The 12,022-nt window shown below is 40.8% G+C and overlaps 1 long non-coding RNA gene across 1 annotated transcript in view; it reads left to right on the plus strand.

The window, feature by feature from the left end:
• The window catches only part of LOC109503550, a 25,040-nt gene extending 13,704 nt beyond the window's left edge, over positions 1-11,336 (plus strand). Inside the window, exons 4-5 of the long non-coding RNA XR_006585219.1 lie at positions 6,815-6,932; positions 10,651-11,336. This is a non-coding gene — a long non-coding RNA (uncharacterized LOC109503550). The remainder of the gene's footprint in view (positions 1-6,814; positions 6,933-10,650) is intronic.
• Positions 11,337-12,022: the final 686 nt, after the last annotated feature.

Here is a 12,022-nt window from a genome sequence, read left to right on the forward strand (position 1 = left end):
AGAGAGAAAAAGAAGAACTTCACTGTAGAAGCATGAAATATGATAACTAGTAAGAACAATTATAATCATTTTCTTTAGAATACAGCAACTATGAATGACACATGTAAATAGCTCCAATATATTCATTTAATATTACTGATAATTAACGTGAGCACTAAATTAGAATTGCCTTTATCAGCCCAAGTTGTAAAGCATTGCAACAGCTTAGAGATTACTAGGGGAGCTTGATACGTGGGTGAGGAATATACCAGACTGCTGATAATGAAGAAGTGTAGAGACTTTTAATTCTGTAAGTAAATAGAATGTTTTTAAGCATCGGACATCATCAAAATTTAGCTGAATTAATTGGTAAACACATCCTGCATGTTTGCCTAAATCCTTTTATTCCCTGAAGGAGCTAAATACCTTCCCTCATTTGCATCTGTTGGAATACAGAATTGTCCTAATTTTGAAATTCGAGCAAGCCCCACAAAATGCATTGGGAGTGATTTCTGTAGTGATTTTGCACAGTTTTACAAAGTGATAAAGTGATCTTCTGGATACACTTCTTTATCTTTCTTTCCCAGATACTATCAGAAAAATGAACGAGATTTTTTTTAGCTTAGGAAAAGTTGCTAAAAAACAAGTTATCCCGCAGCTCCCTTTGAAAACATTTTCTCTTGCACTCAAAATAATATGAATTCAGAACAATCTGAAATGAAGTAAAACAGGACAGAAACTGACTTTGTGATATATCTAAAAGCTGCAAATGTACATATTTTAAACAACTTAAGCTGACAAAAATGCCCACATCTGAACAGTGGTAGAATATTTGCTATAATCTGCTTACACCAGGTGCTCAATTAATGCTTGCTGAATGAAGGAGGTCCCATGGGATTTGTTTTAAGAGAAACTTGAATGAGGAGAGAAAAGTTCTGAATCTGGCCACTTATTATTTCTTGAGGTAAAATAATGTTTTGTGCGTTTGCCATTTTAATATCACACAAATCAAAATACTTATTTTCCTTCCTCTAATACCAGCTTACGTCAGACCATCATCACCTCACTCCTCAGTAACTAAAACAGTCATGGTGGTCTTCCTGTCCCATGTCTTTCCCCCCACCCTCCTGCTCCCATCCATTTTCCATTCTATATGCTGACTGACCTTTCTAAAAGCTTTCCATGTCCCTGCATTCCCTTGGGTAAATCTCAAAGCATTCAAGACACCCCACACTGTGTCCATAACCAATCTCTGCAGCCTCCTTCATCTCCGCAACTGAAGCACCCACTTCTTGGTGTTCCAGCCATATTCAACCGCATGCAGTTTTTCTACACACCATGCTCTCACCCCAGGAACTTTGCACATGTTGTTCCCTCTTTTGGGAGGTTTTACTCTCTCTCCAATCTTGGCCTTCCATCCTTCCATCTGGCTTATTCCTACTTGTCTTGGAGATTTTCGTTGAGATATCATCTACTCTGAGAATCTTCCTTGACAGCTCCTCTCTTTCTAGACTAGGTTAGTGATTTGCCACCCTGTGCTTTCATGTAACTAATGACTCAACATGGTGGCTTGTTTGTTATTACCTCTTAATAAATTCAAAGGATTTATTACATCTAATGTGATGCCTGGCACATAGCAGGCATTCAAGAAATATTCTGTGAGCGAATTAGGGACCTTCGAAATGAGTAGTCTTCTTTGATGAAGCTGATGGAGCAATAACTTCTATTGTAAATGATAATGCAGTAAAAAGAAAGTATATCAAAAATTGAGACCTGAATCAGGTAAGTGAAAGCACGTTAGAAAATACAAAGCACTAGTTATATAAGATATTATCATTATCATCATAATTCTCAAATGCCTAGATTGCTGTTTTGACTCTGCCACATTCCTGCTCAAGAGCCCCCAGCACCTTCACTCTCTTACCACCTCTCCACACCCACCCCCCTTCACCTTCCACAGTGTTTCTCAAAGTGTGGCTGTGTAAAGTGGTAATCAATCTCATGGACATTTGCTCCAGGGGAATTTCTTCCCCCAGTCTTAGACCATGTGCTCTGGATGCTGCTAACTCTGCCTTGGGACCACAGACATAGAGCCTGTGACTCTAACAAGGCCAATGAGCACCTTGCATTCTCATAACCAGTGGACATGGTGCGTGAGGCTCCCTAAACTGTGATTAAGCCAGTCTAGTAAGGGTGACCTCAGAATCTCTGCAGGGAATACTGAAGCAAAAATGGCCATGCTCATCTGCTGTGTCAACCAGGCAGCAAACAACTATAGGAGTTGCCAGCAGCCATCTTGCAATTGTTAGCGAAGCATCCTAGGATGAAGCCAATGCGTCTATCAGCAAACAGAGACCTGAAAGTGTCTGGTCCTTGGGGTATTCTCAAGCTGCTGATGCATGCCTCAGTTGACACTACAACTATCCATCATAACCAACAATCAGAAAGATGTAGTTCTGCATCTTGACACGGAATGTGACACTCTGGGTTTCTCCTCCTCGAAAATGGATTTTATTTTAATATTTATGTATTTTGAGAGTGAGAGAACAGGGGAGGGAGAGAGATTCAGAATCCCAAGCAGGCTCCGTGCTGTCAGTACAGAGCTTGACACGGGGCTCTATCTCATGGTTTGTGAGATCATGACCTGAGCTGAAATCAGCAATCTGAGGCTCAACTGACTGAACCACCCAGGAGGCCCTGGAAAGTGGATTTTAAAACGTTTTTTTTTTTCTTCCTTATAATAATGCTTTGAAAAATAATTAAAAGTTAAGTCCATATTCAATGAGTGCTAACAAAACAATGAATCAAATTTATAAAAACAGTATTGAGATCTTTATAAGTGAAGGGTTTTATTAACTCAAAATACTATTGTAAGTAGAATTACCATCATTGATTTACTAGTCATCTGACTTCTAGTTCAGCTGCAGGTCTCCAATGTTATTAAAATATTAAGTTAATGCACAGGAAATACATTTTCTACAAAATCAGTACCTAAAGAGAGAAAATAAAGTCCATGTGATCAAGGAAGAGCAACATTAAGAAGGATGTTACTGTTAAAATTCCAGGCCAACTCTTCTACTAAATCTTTCAAAAATGTTGTTGGATCTACAGTTTTGGTCAGATCCAGGTTAACACAAACTTGTCAGAATTGCTTTCTTCAGAAGTAAGCAGTTAGATCAGGAAATAAACCACAAAAATTCCTTAATTGCTAGTCATCTAAGTAAGGTCTTATACTTTGGCTGAAACAGTAAACCGAAGGAAAGAAATACCTAGCAATCTTTTGGGGGTATTTTTTTTTCCACTCAAGCTAAGAAAAACACCCTAACTAGCAAAGGGGTCAAAAAGAATAGAGAGGCGATAGCTCTTCAAACCTTCCTTTCTAGGTAGAATTAGCCATTTAAGCTTTGTCCACATTAGCATTAAGCTAGCAAGTCTAGAAAGTGACTTAACTCCTATCACTTTGCCAGTGTGTTTATTTAATATTAATCCCATGTGTTTTAGGAATTGGTCTGAACCGAGTTATATTGGAATTGCCTCCAAAAAGTCTTAATCATGCCTCAGGAGCATCTTAAACTATTTATTATAATAATTTATTTGTTTAAAATTTATAATGAATTCATTTATAATGGGTTCCCATTTACAGAAAGTCAATGTATCATTAGCTGGTTGACTGTGGGCCACTTCTTGTGTGTGCTCTTGGTATGGACAACTCATACCCAGTCCTAGACAAGGTAACTCTTCTAGATAATTTCAGATAAGTAATTTGTATTTAATGAGTTCATGGTTCAGACACAATCATCAACAGGATCAATCAGTTAACAAATAGAGACTAAAAATGACAATAATAAAAATACCATTTATTACTTCCTACAGGAAGACTGGAGAGGGACTTTTCATAGTGTTAAGGTTTGAATTAAAATATCCTTACACAGTAGGAATAATACAGCTATACAGCTGTCCCTTCTGGGAGAGCCAACACACAGACTTCAGCTCGCTATTATTGGCTTTTCTGTTTGGTAGGACTTGTTTCTTTGCTTTCCTTTTATAATGTGTATAATAATGTGCATTTAGATGCATGAAAAAATTAGCATAGTAATTCAATATTAGTATAGAATTTGAAATTAGCATAGAATTTCAAGCATAACTCTCGAGGAATTATTGATAAACCTGGAACTTTCTAAAGATAAAATCTTCTAGGAGGAAACCTACTCGTTGAATACATGATGGAAATGAGGCAGGGAGGCACAGAGGAGAACGTGACACCCCTTTGCTAGCCACAGAGGCTTCCCAGCTGCAAAGGTGTTTGAGTGGCTCAGGAAGGTCATAGGAATCCTCTGATCTATACAGCTGCTCCTCTGAGATGGAGCATGCCAACTGACCACGGGTATTCTATGACAGCAGTTGGTGACTGAGTATCGGATATGATTTCTCTCTATGATGCATTAATCCTCAGGTGTGTACATAATTATCCTGCTTATCATACAGTCCAAGTTTTTGTCGCATTAGAGACACTATAGGTACACTATCTGATTTCTCCACGGATGCTTTGCTGCCGGGGGATAACAGTGCCAGGAGCTACATAATGTCCAAGCTTTAAGGCATCATTTTCTCCAGCCGAGTGTTGACTGTTCCAACAGAGGCAGGAGTGGACTAGGAAACTTTTGAATGCTTAAGATGACCGTGTCTTTCAGTCACTCTCCTTTATGCCCAGACTTCTCCAGGATAGAGCATTTACCCTTCTGTACCACCATGCTACTCTTGCTTGGCAAATAATCAATAGACAAGCATCAACCAACTCCAGGGGAAGCCTCTTCTACTGCAAAGAAAAAATCTCTTCCTTTAAGTTTCCTCACCTCTATTTCAATGCCAGGCAAGAGTTTCACTGCATGCACTTGGGTATCATTCCTAACAAAGACAACTTCCCATATGAATAAGCATATCTCTAAGTTGCAATAAGATGCAGTTTTTCAAAGCCCTTCTTATCAGGGCACTTGGTGTTGGAGCTCTGGCATCATTAATAAAACAAAATATGTCTTGTGAATGAAAACCATTGCATACGTAAATATACAATCTGCTACAAGAGAAGCTTTTTATGAGTTTATTTTCTACAAAACTTTTCAGTTCAGTTAAAACCCCCAACCACCCCCACCCCCCCCACTGCCACATAAATTTAAGCTATGGGAGGTTTGTAGCACGCTGGAAGTATGAGGAATCTCAGTGATCCTGCAGTCCATCGGCACAGAAACCCAGGTGTCCTTTGCTGCCCCCAGTCTGCAAGAGAGAACCCTGAGGCCTTGGCAGGGCCCTGAACCCACCAGCCGGAGCTGCTCTGCATTTATATCACGTATGCCTTGCTCTTCTGGAGTGGATTTATCGGTTTCAAAACGGCTTTTGCTGCTGCCTAAGAAAGACTTAAAGTAAAAAATTTATTTCCGCTAATGATCAGGATGACACTCTAATTTTCTGTAGGCAACTGAGGCCCTGGAAGGTGAGGTGACTTGCCCCAGAGTCTCCCCATTAATAAATGACAGAGACTTCCTGACTTCACCTGTTACTCTCCACCTGATACCGTGACCAATCCTTCTGTTCACAACTCACCTTTCTACATATCTCGAGTTTTTATTTAAAAACATTTCTTTCTGTTTCTGTTGAGCTGTAACTAGCATACAGCACTTTGTGCAGCACAATGACTTGACTTATGTGTACTATGAAATGATTACCAAAATAAGTTTGGTTAACATCCATCATCTCATAATGTGTATCTCAGCCTTAAGCTGTCTTTGGCTTCCTGGACCTCATGGGTTTATGACCCTATATTTTTATATGAAGCTTAAAGACACTAAAGGATCCCAAGGGCAACCTCCCCCTCATGTTTGCAGTCTTAAAATTATCAAAGGCAAATGCTTCCAGATGGAGCAGTTACTTCTAACATCCCTTGGCTGAGGAATGCGCACATAGTCAATCAAAGTCACTGGCAAGAAGGAAAGTGTGCCTCCGATGTGCCCTGGCTTTTTGACAACAGGTGTATCACAGCGATAGTATTTACAACCAAACCTTTGGACAAATGACTGCTGGAGGTCTCATATCTCAGAACTGGTTTTGAAAGGACAAACCCCTTATGAGCCAGTCCTTGACAAACTGGACCCTTTGGACAGTTGTCTCTATCACACCAATCCAAATGAACTTGTTGCTGGTCCCAGAGCCCACACACCAGGCATTGTTAAGGCCATTCCTTGTGATCCTGTCTGGATCTTCAAGGCTCGGGTTCCTGGCATCCCAACCCTCCTGTAAGTTTCCTTGTGCTCCCGGACTGGGAGTGGTATCTTCCTATTCTCACTCCATATGTACCACTCAGGTTTTTGACCACATTCTAATGATACTAGTAAAAAATAGCAATAACAACAATTAACATGTATTTAGCACTTACTATGTGCCAGAGACAATAACTCTTCCAAGTAGGTATTATCCCTATTTTGTACATGACGAAATGAAGCCCAGTGAGAACAAGAAATTTGCACAAGGGCAAGCAGACAATAAATGACAGAATGGGTATTTGAACTCAGAATTCTGTAGCCTGAGCTTGTACCATTAGGCTGTGCATCATTGTCTCTCCCTTGGGTTACAAACTACCCAAAGATGTAATCAGTTTCTTATTTATCTCCGGTCACCATGATTTCTCATGCAGCCATGAACAGAATGGGGCCCCAATAAGGAAATGTCGTCGTAAGAGTCAGGGAGACCATGCTCTAAAAACACAAAATCCCTCAACACTGGAAACCATTGGCTACACACACAGACACCTCCAGTCACACTCAGCATTTGGCTCTTTCTGCAGTGTCTGCAACAGCTTGGCAGTTCTAATATCTGAAGGATTAGTGCTGATCTACACTGATTGCTCACACCTGCAATTCAAACTAACCCCTGTTCCGCTTTGTGCAATCAGCCATGCCCAGGTAAGACCATCAGCTTCCCAAATGACAGGCAAACAGAGACCCACCTGACAGGTCTGACCAGACACCTGTGAGATCTGCAAAGTAGGAAGGAAGGGGGAAGGGAAGGTGGAATTACAAAATTAAAGCACCGAATGTAAACGGTAAAAGAATGAGTGCTCCGTTTACTTCGCAGAAAGATTAGAAACTCTGTAGACTGAAAACATCAAAGGTCCCCAGCTCATGAATGCAGAGCAGTAACCGGCAATGGAATTTTTACAGGCACCAAGATCCGATATTTATGGTTTTATGTATAGGAAGCCTTAGAGAAGTCAGATAGACCTTAGATTATCAAAAGTGCCAAACATAATGGTGCTTTGATTTCCAATGCTGCCTCCTAACCAGGGAACTCTGCGTGCATTTGCTAACATTGTCCTGATAATCCTCATAAGGTCCCCTTCTGGAGGTCAGGGGTGTCCGTGCAGGACTAGGACAACTCGTTCAGAGCATTGTAACAGAGCCAGAAAGATGCATTGTTCTTCTTGATGAAAAGGGTCCAATTTTGTCAACTACATTTTCCATTCTGAATTTCTCCTCTTTGTTTTCAAGATGTAATAACCAAAAGAAAAATGTGTGCTGTAGATATACATAAACATATGCATGTATGAATGTATGTACACGTATGTTTAATAGTCGCAGTCCAGAAATAAAAGCCACATCCCCATTCATCACGTTCTTATCTTTGGTAATCCATATTGCCTTCTCAAGGGAATGGTAGTTCAATCCTGAGGGACTGGACTAGTTCCAATTACAACCACAAATAATTGGATTTTGGTTTATTTCCTTCTTTTTATACATGTCAGATTTTTGCAATATAAGTTTCACTAAATTTGTTTGCACTGTATGACTAACCTTTTTAAAGATGTAAATGAAGAAATATCAGAAAAGCAAAGCGGCAGGCCTGGTTTGATTTTAAAGGCATTCTATTCCAGGGGCACCTGGGTGGCTCAGTAGGTTGAGCATTCGACTTCAGCTCAGGTCACGATCTCATGGCTCATGGGTTTGAGCCCCACACTGGGTCTCAGCTGTTGGTGTGGCGCCTGCCTCAGGTCCTCTGTCCCCCGTCTCTCTACCCCTCACCTGCTCTCTCACTCTCTCTCTCTCTCTCTCTCTCTCTCAGAAATAAACATTTTTAAAAACCCAGTTTTTTAAAAAGGGTTTTTTTTCCAAATAGAGCCAAATATAGAAAATATACATCACAATATCCCCCATGATAAGTCACCATTTCTCCTGCTGCTGCTGATAATTAACAAAGCATTGAACCAGGGAAATCTTTCTTAATTCAAAGTTTAGTTTGGTGTTTGTTGAGGTCTATAAGCTTAGAAACATCAAGGTTATGATTTCTTCTTAGGAAAAGTTAGTGACAACTTGGGGCACCAGTCCTGGAAGTGACTTCCACTCCCCCAAAAATCATTCCACTGACTTTCATTAAAGGCAAAATGATGCAGGGGCATCTGGGGTGGCTCAGTCAGTTGAGCGTCCAACTGTAGCTCAGGTCATGATCTCATGGTTTGAGGCGTGGAGCCCCACATCAGGCTCATTGCAGAGCCCTCTTCCAATCCTTGGTCCCCCTCTCTCTGCCCCTCCCCTACTCACATTCTCTCAAAAATAAACATTCAAAAAAAAAAAAGATAAAATGATTCAACAAATAAGCAGGATCTTCTCATGCTCTTCATCAGTTTTTATCTTCAGAGCAGTTACATGCCCTATCTGGTGATATTTGTTAAATGTTATCATTACTTTAGCCAGATAGTCAAAGTTGGCTCATGGGGATATATTTGAACTTGAGTGGTTTCAGGTTCCAGTAAGAATGCCAAAGGTTGGCTCTAGATAACACACTCCCTTCTGGCCAAGCCCTGAGCCAATCCGGATGATGGTAGAAACTGCTTTGGGGTTGTGGGTTTGTCTCAACCCAAGAGAGTAAAATCTAGGGCTTTGTAACTGTGGCACATCACACCAGACAAAACGGTAGGGTGGAGCCTCTGAAAGCTGAGTCTCCCATGTATCTCTCTGACATACCTATTTCTATTAAGCAAAGGAAGAAAAGAGGCTCAGGGAGCCAAGCCACGAGCCTGGCACCTTATGATAGAAGAAGCCACTGAGAACACAGGCACTTCATCTTCCTGTACTCTGTCGATTGTTATTATTATTATTATTATTATTACCACCCCTGGGTTAGTTCAAGAAAGAACAATTCAAAATTACCACCAGTCACTACGTGTATGAAGTGAGCCAAACACCATAATAGATACCTTACATATGATCTCATTTCATTTCAAAAGTTGGCATAGAGGCGTGGTTAAGAGCATAGGCTCTGGTCCCAAGACTTCCTGGGTTTAAATTCTGCCTCAACTGCTTCTTAGGTGTTTAACCTTAAGCAAACTCTCCATGTCTCAGTTACCACTTCTGTGAGAGAAAACCAACTCTTGTGAGGTTTCTTTGAGAACTAAATGATATAAACTTGTGACATAGTTAGCATAGTGTTTGGCTGGCATATGGTAAGCACTCAATACAAGTTAGATATTATTTTAAGCCTTAGCACCATTTCACAAATGAAAAGATTGAGACTAAGCTTGGGTTACTCGGATGGTTTTCAAAGTCGGGCCTCTAGGAACTTGCTACAAGTGGAAATTCCTGACCCCACCCAACACTAAATCAGAAACTTTGGGACAAGTCCCTGTAATCTGTATGCATATAGCCCTCTCTAGGGGATTCTAATGCATGCTAAAATTTGAGAACAAATGGATAAATCAACTTGCCCAAAGCTATACAGCTTTTATCTAAGCAATAAAACCAAGGTTTAGTCTGATCTAAGGGCCTATATGCTTTCCACTAGGCGTGCTATAAATTCAGTCCCAGACAAGAATCATGTGCTGTGCCCCCATGTCTTGACCACATATTAGTGTCCTCCTTTCTCCATACTCACAAAAGTGGTTTCTACTTTGTCAATGCAGCAGCCCCAGTCTTAGCTCTGCTACAAGAGCCTTCTGTTTCCTTTTCCCAAATTCAGAGCTTTCATACAGTAGTAAAATCCTGGGAGTGGTGAGAGCCAGGATAAAACATTATACTGTGATCAGAAAAATTCAGTATCTTGATTGGTGACATTTTCACCCACAAATTTTAAATCTGATTTACACAAAAAATGAGGTAATTTGTATAGAATTTTTCCTCCCCCCTCTCCCAAATTGAAAAGGGCACAGGATTGCAAATTTTACAAATTAGTCTAGTTCTCTCTCTCTCTCTCTCTCTTTCTCTCTCTTTCTCTCTCTCTCTCTCTCAACTTTGCTATGGCAAGTATGGAAGTTGAGACAAAAGTCCCACTGAAGTCAAGAATACCACCAGGCACTGTGGGCAGGTAGAATCAATCCACATCTGCCATCTCAATCCTGAAGGAATCAGATCAGACAGTATGATTTTAAGAAGGAAGAGAAGTATTAGGATATAAAGACAGCATTGGATACAACTTTGTGCTATTCTTTCTGAGATAACAATAACCTGGACAAAAATTCTCTTCCTTGAATCATCATTCTGTCTCTTCGCTTTCGTTGGAAATGATGAAACATTGCCACACTAACACACACTTCATCTTCTGGACACGATTGCTCTTTGTTGGTTTGACCTACAGTGGGAGCTGGATGCTCTCTTTTCGTGCATAACAGTTGCAATTGTCTTCCCTTACTAGATCCTGATCCCAATGTTCAGAGGACTTTGGAGAATAGCTTAGCAATGAAGCTTACAAAAGAATAAGATCCCTTGAACAGGAACAACTAGAGTGTTGTGTAAAGTTTCATCGTGAAAATAAAGAGCACAACAAGCCCACTTTACCTTTTGGTTCGAAATTTCCGTCACCACCTCCATTTCCTCGTGAGTCATTGTCTTTCCAGTTTACCATTTTACCTTTGCCTAAACTCATAGATCCGATCTGCCTTGAAACCACCAAATGATGTCCCAAGTCTTTGAAAGATAACAATCCATGGTCCAGTGTGTGGTTCAGATACCAAGCCCCACGGCCAAGTCCCCTTCACACCGAGAAAGGCTAATTTCTTCACATTTTTTTTTTCTGGCTGACTTCCTTCTGCTGCCTCAGTAGAAAAACGCACCCATTCAGAAAAAGCAAATTCTGTTGGATCAGGTCACGTTCTGGGGCCCAAGTTTAATCCTCTGACAGGAATATTTTAACTGATAAAAAGAACCATCCATTAGGTGAAAGACCCTTACAAAGAAATCACCCCAATACACAGCGTGTCCTAGACCAGCTACCATCAGGTTAGGCATTCCTTCTGGACTTGGGATCAACAGGAATGGACCGGACGTCAAGATCAAATCCCACGGCAGGGCACAGTGAGTACCACCAGCCTACTCTCTGGATATAGCTGATAGGGAGTGCTAGCATCATTTCTGATTCAACCATTAGTGATGCTGAAACTGCTGCAAACGCACGTTGGTTTGGCATATGGTACTAAATGTTCTTAGTTTTATACGGTGGGCAGAAGCCGGGTGAGATGAACAGGAGTGTATACACGCTATGGAATGAAATCCAGAAGAGCAAAGTACTTGCCTTCAATGGAGGAGACACGCTTATCATCCTGAAGCTTGATGTTGAACCCCAAACTGAAAAGATGGCATGCTCTGCTAGAAACCGAGCAAGCCACAGGCCCCCGAGACCTGCTAGGTTACATATCCACATATCAAATCCGAGAGGAAAATCTAGGTGATTCTTTCCTCTGGGGTGAGGGGGACGAGGTAGGGGGCCCTAAGGTGTATGGCCAGATACCAGAAGTTACTGAAAATATCTCCCCTGCTAACCCAGGTGAGAGGTGAAGCCAGAGAGTTTTTGTTTTATGGTGTGTGCGTTATCGGACAATATCTAAAAAGCGAAATACCTGTAGTTGCTTAACTGAGGTCCCTGTTGTAACATTCCAAGTAACAACGAAAGTTATTTTGCATTTTAAAATAACTAAGTACAAATAAAATTCAAGCTTAAAAACAACTATTGCCACATAAGAAATGTCATAATTAAGTGCCACCTGGTCACCAAAACTTCCTACTGATTT

This window comes from Felis catus, chromosome C2 (genome assembly GCF_018350175.1).
Source record: "Felis catus isolate Fca126 chromosome C2, F.catus_Fca126_mat1.0, whole genome shotgun sequence".
Taxonomy (NCBI): Eukaryota; Metazoa; Chordata; class Mammalia; order Carnivora; family Felidae; genus Felis; species Felis catus.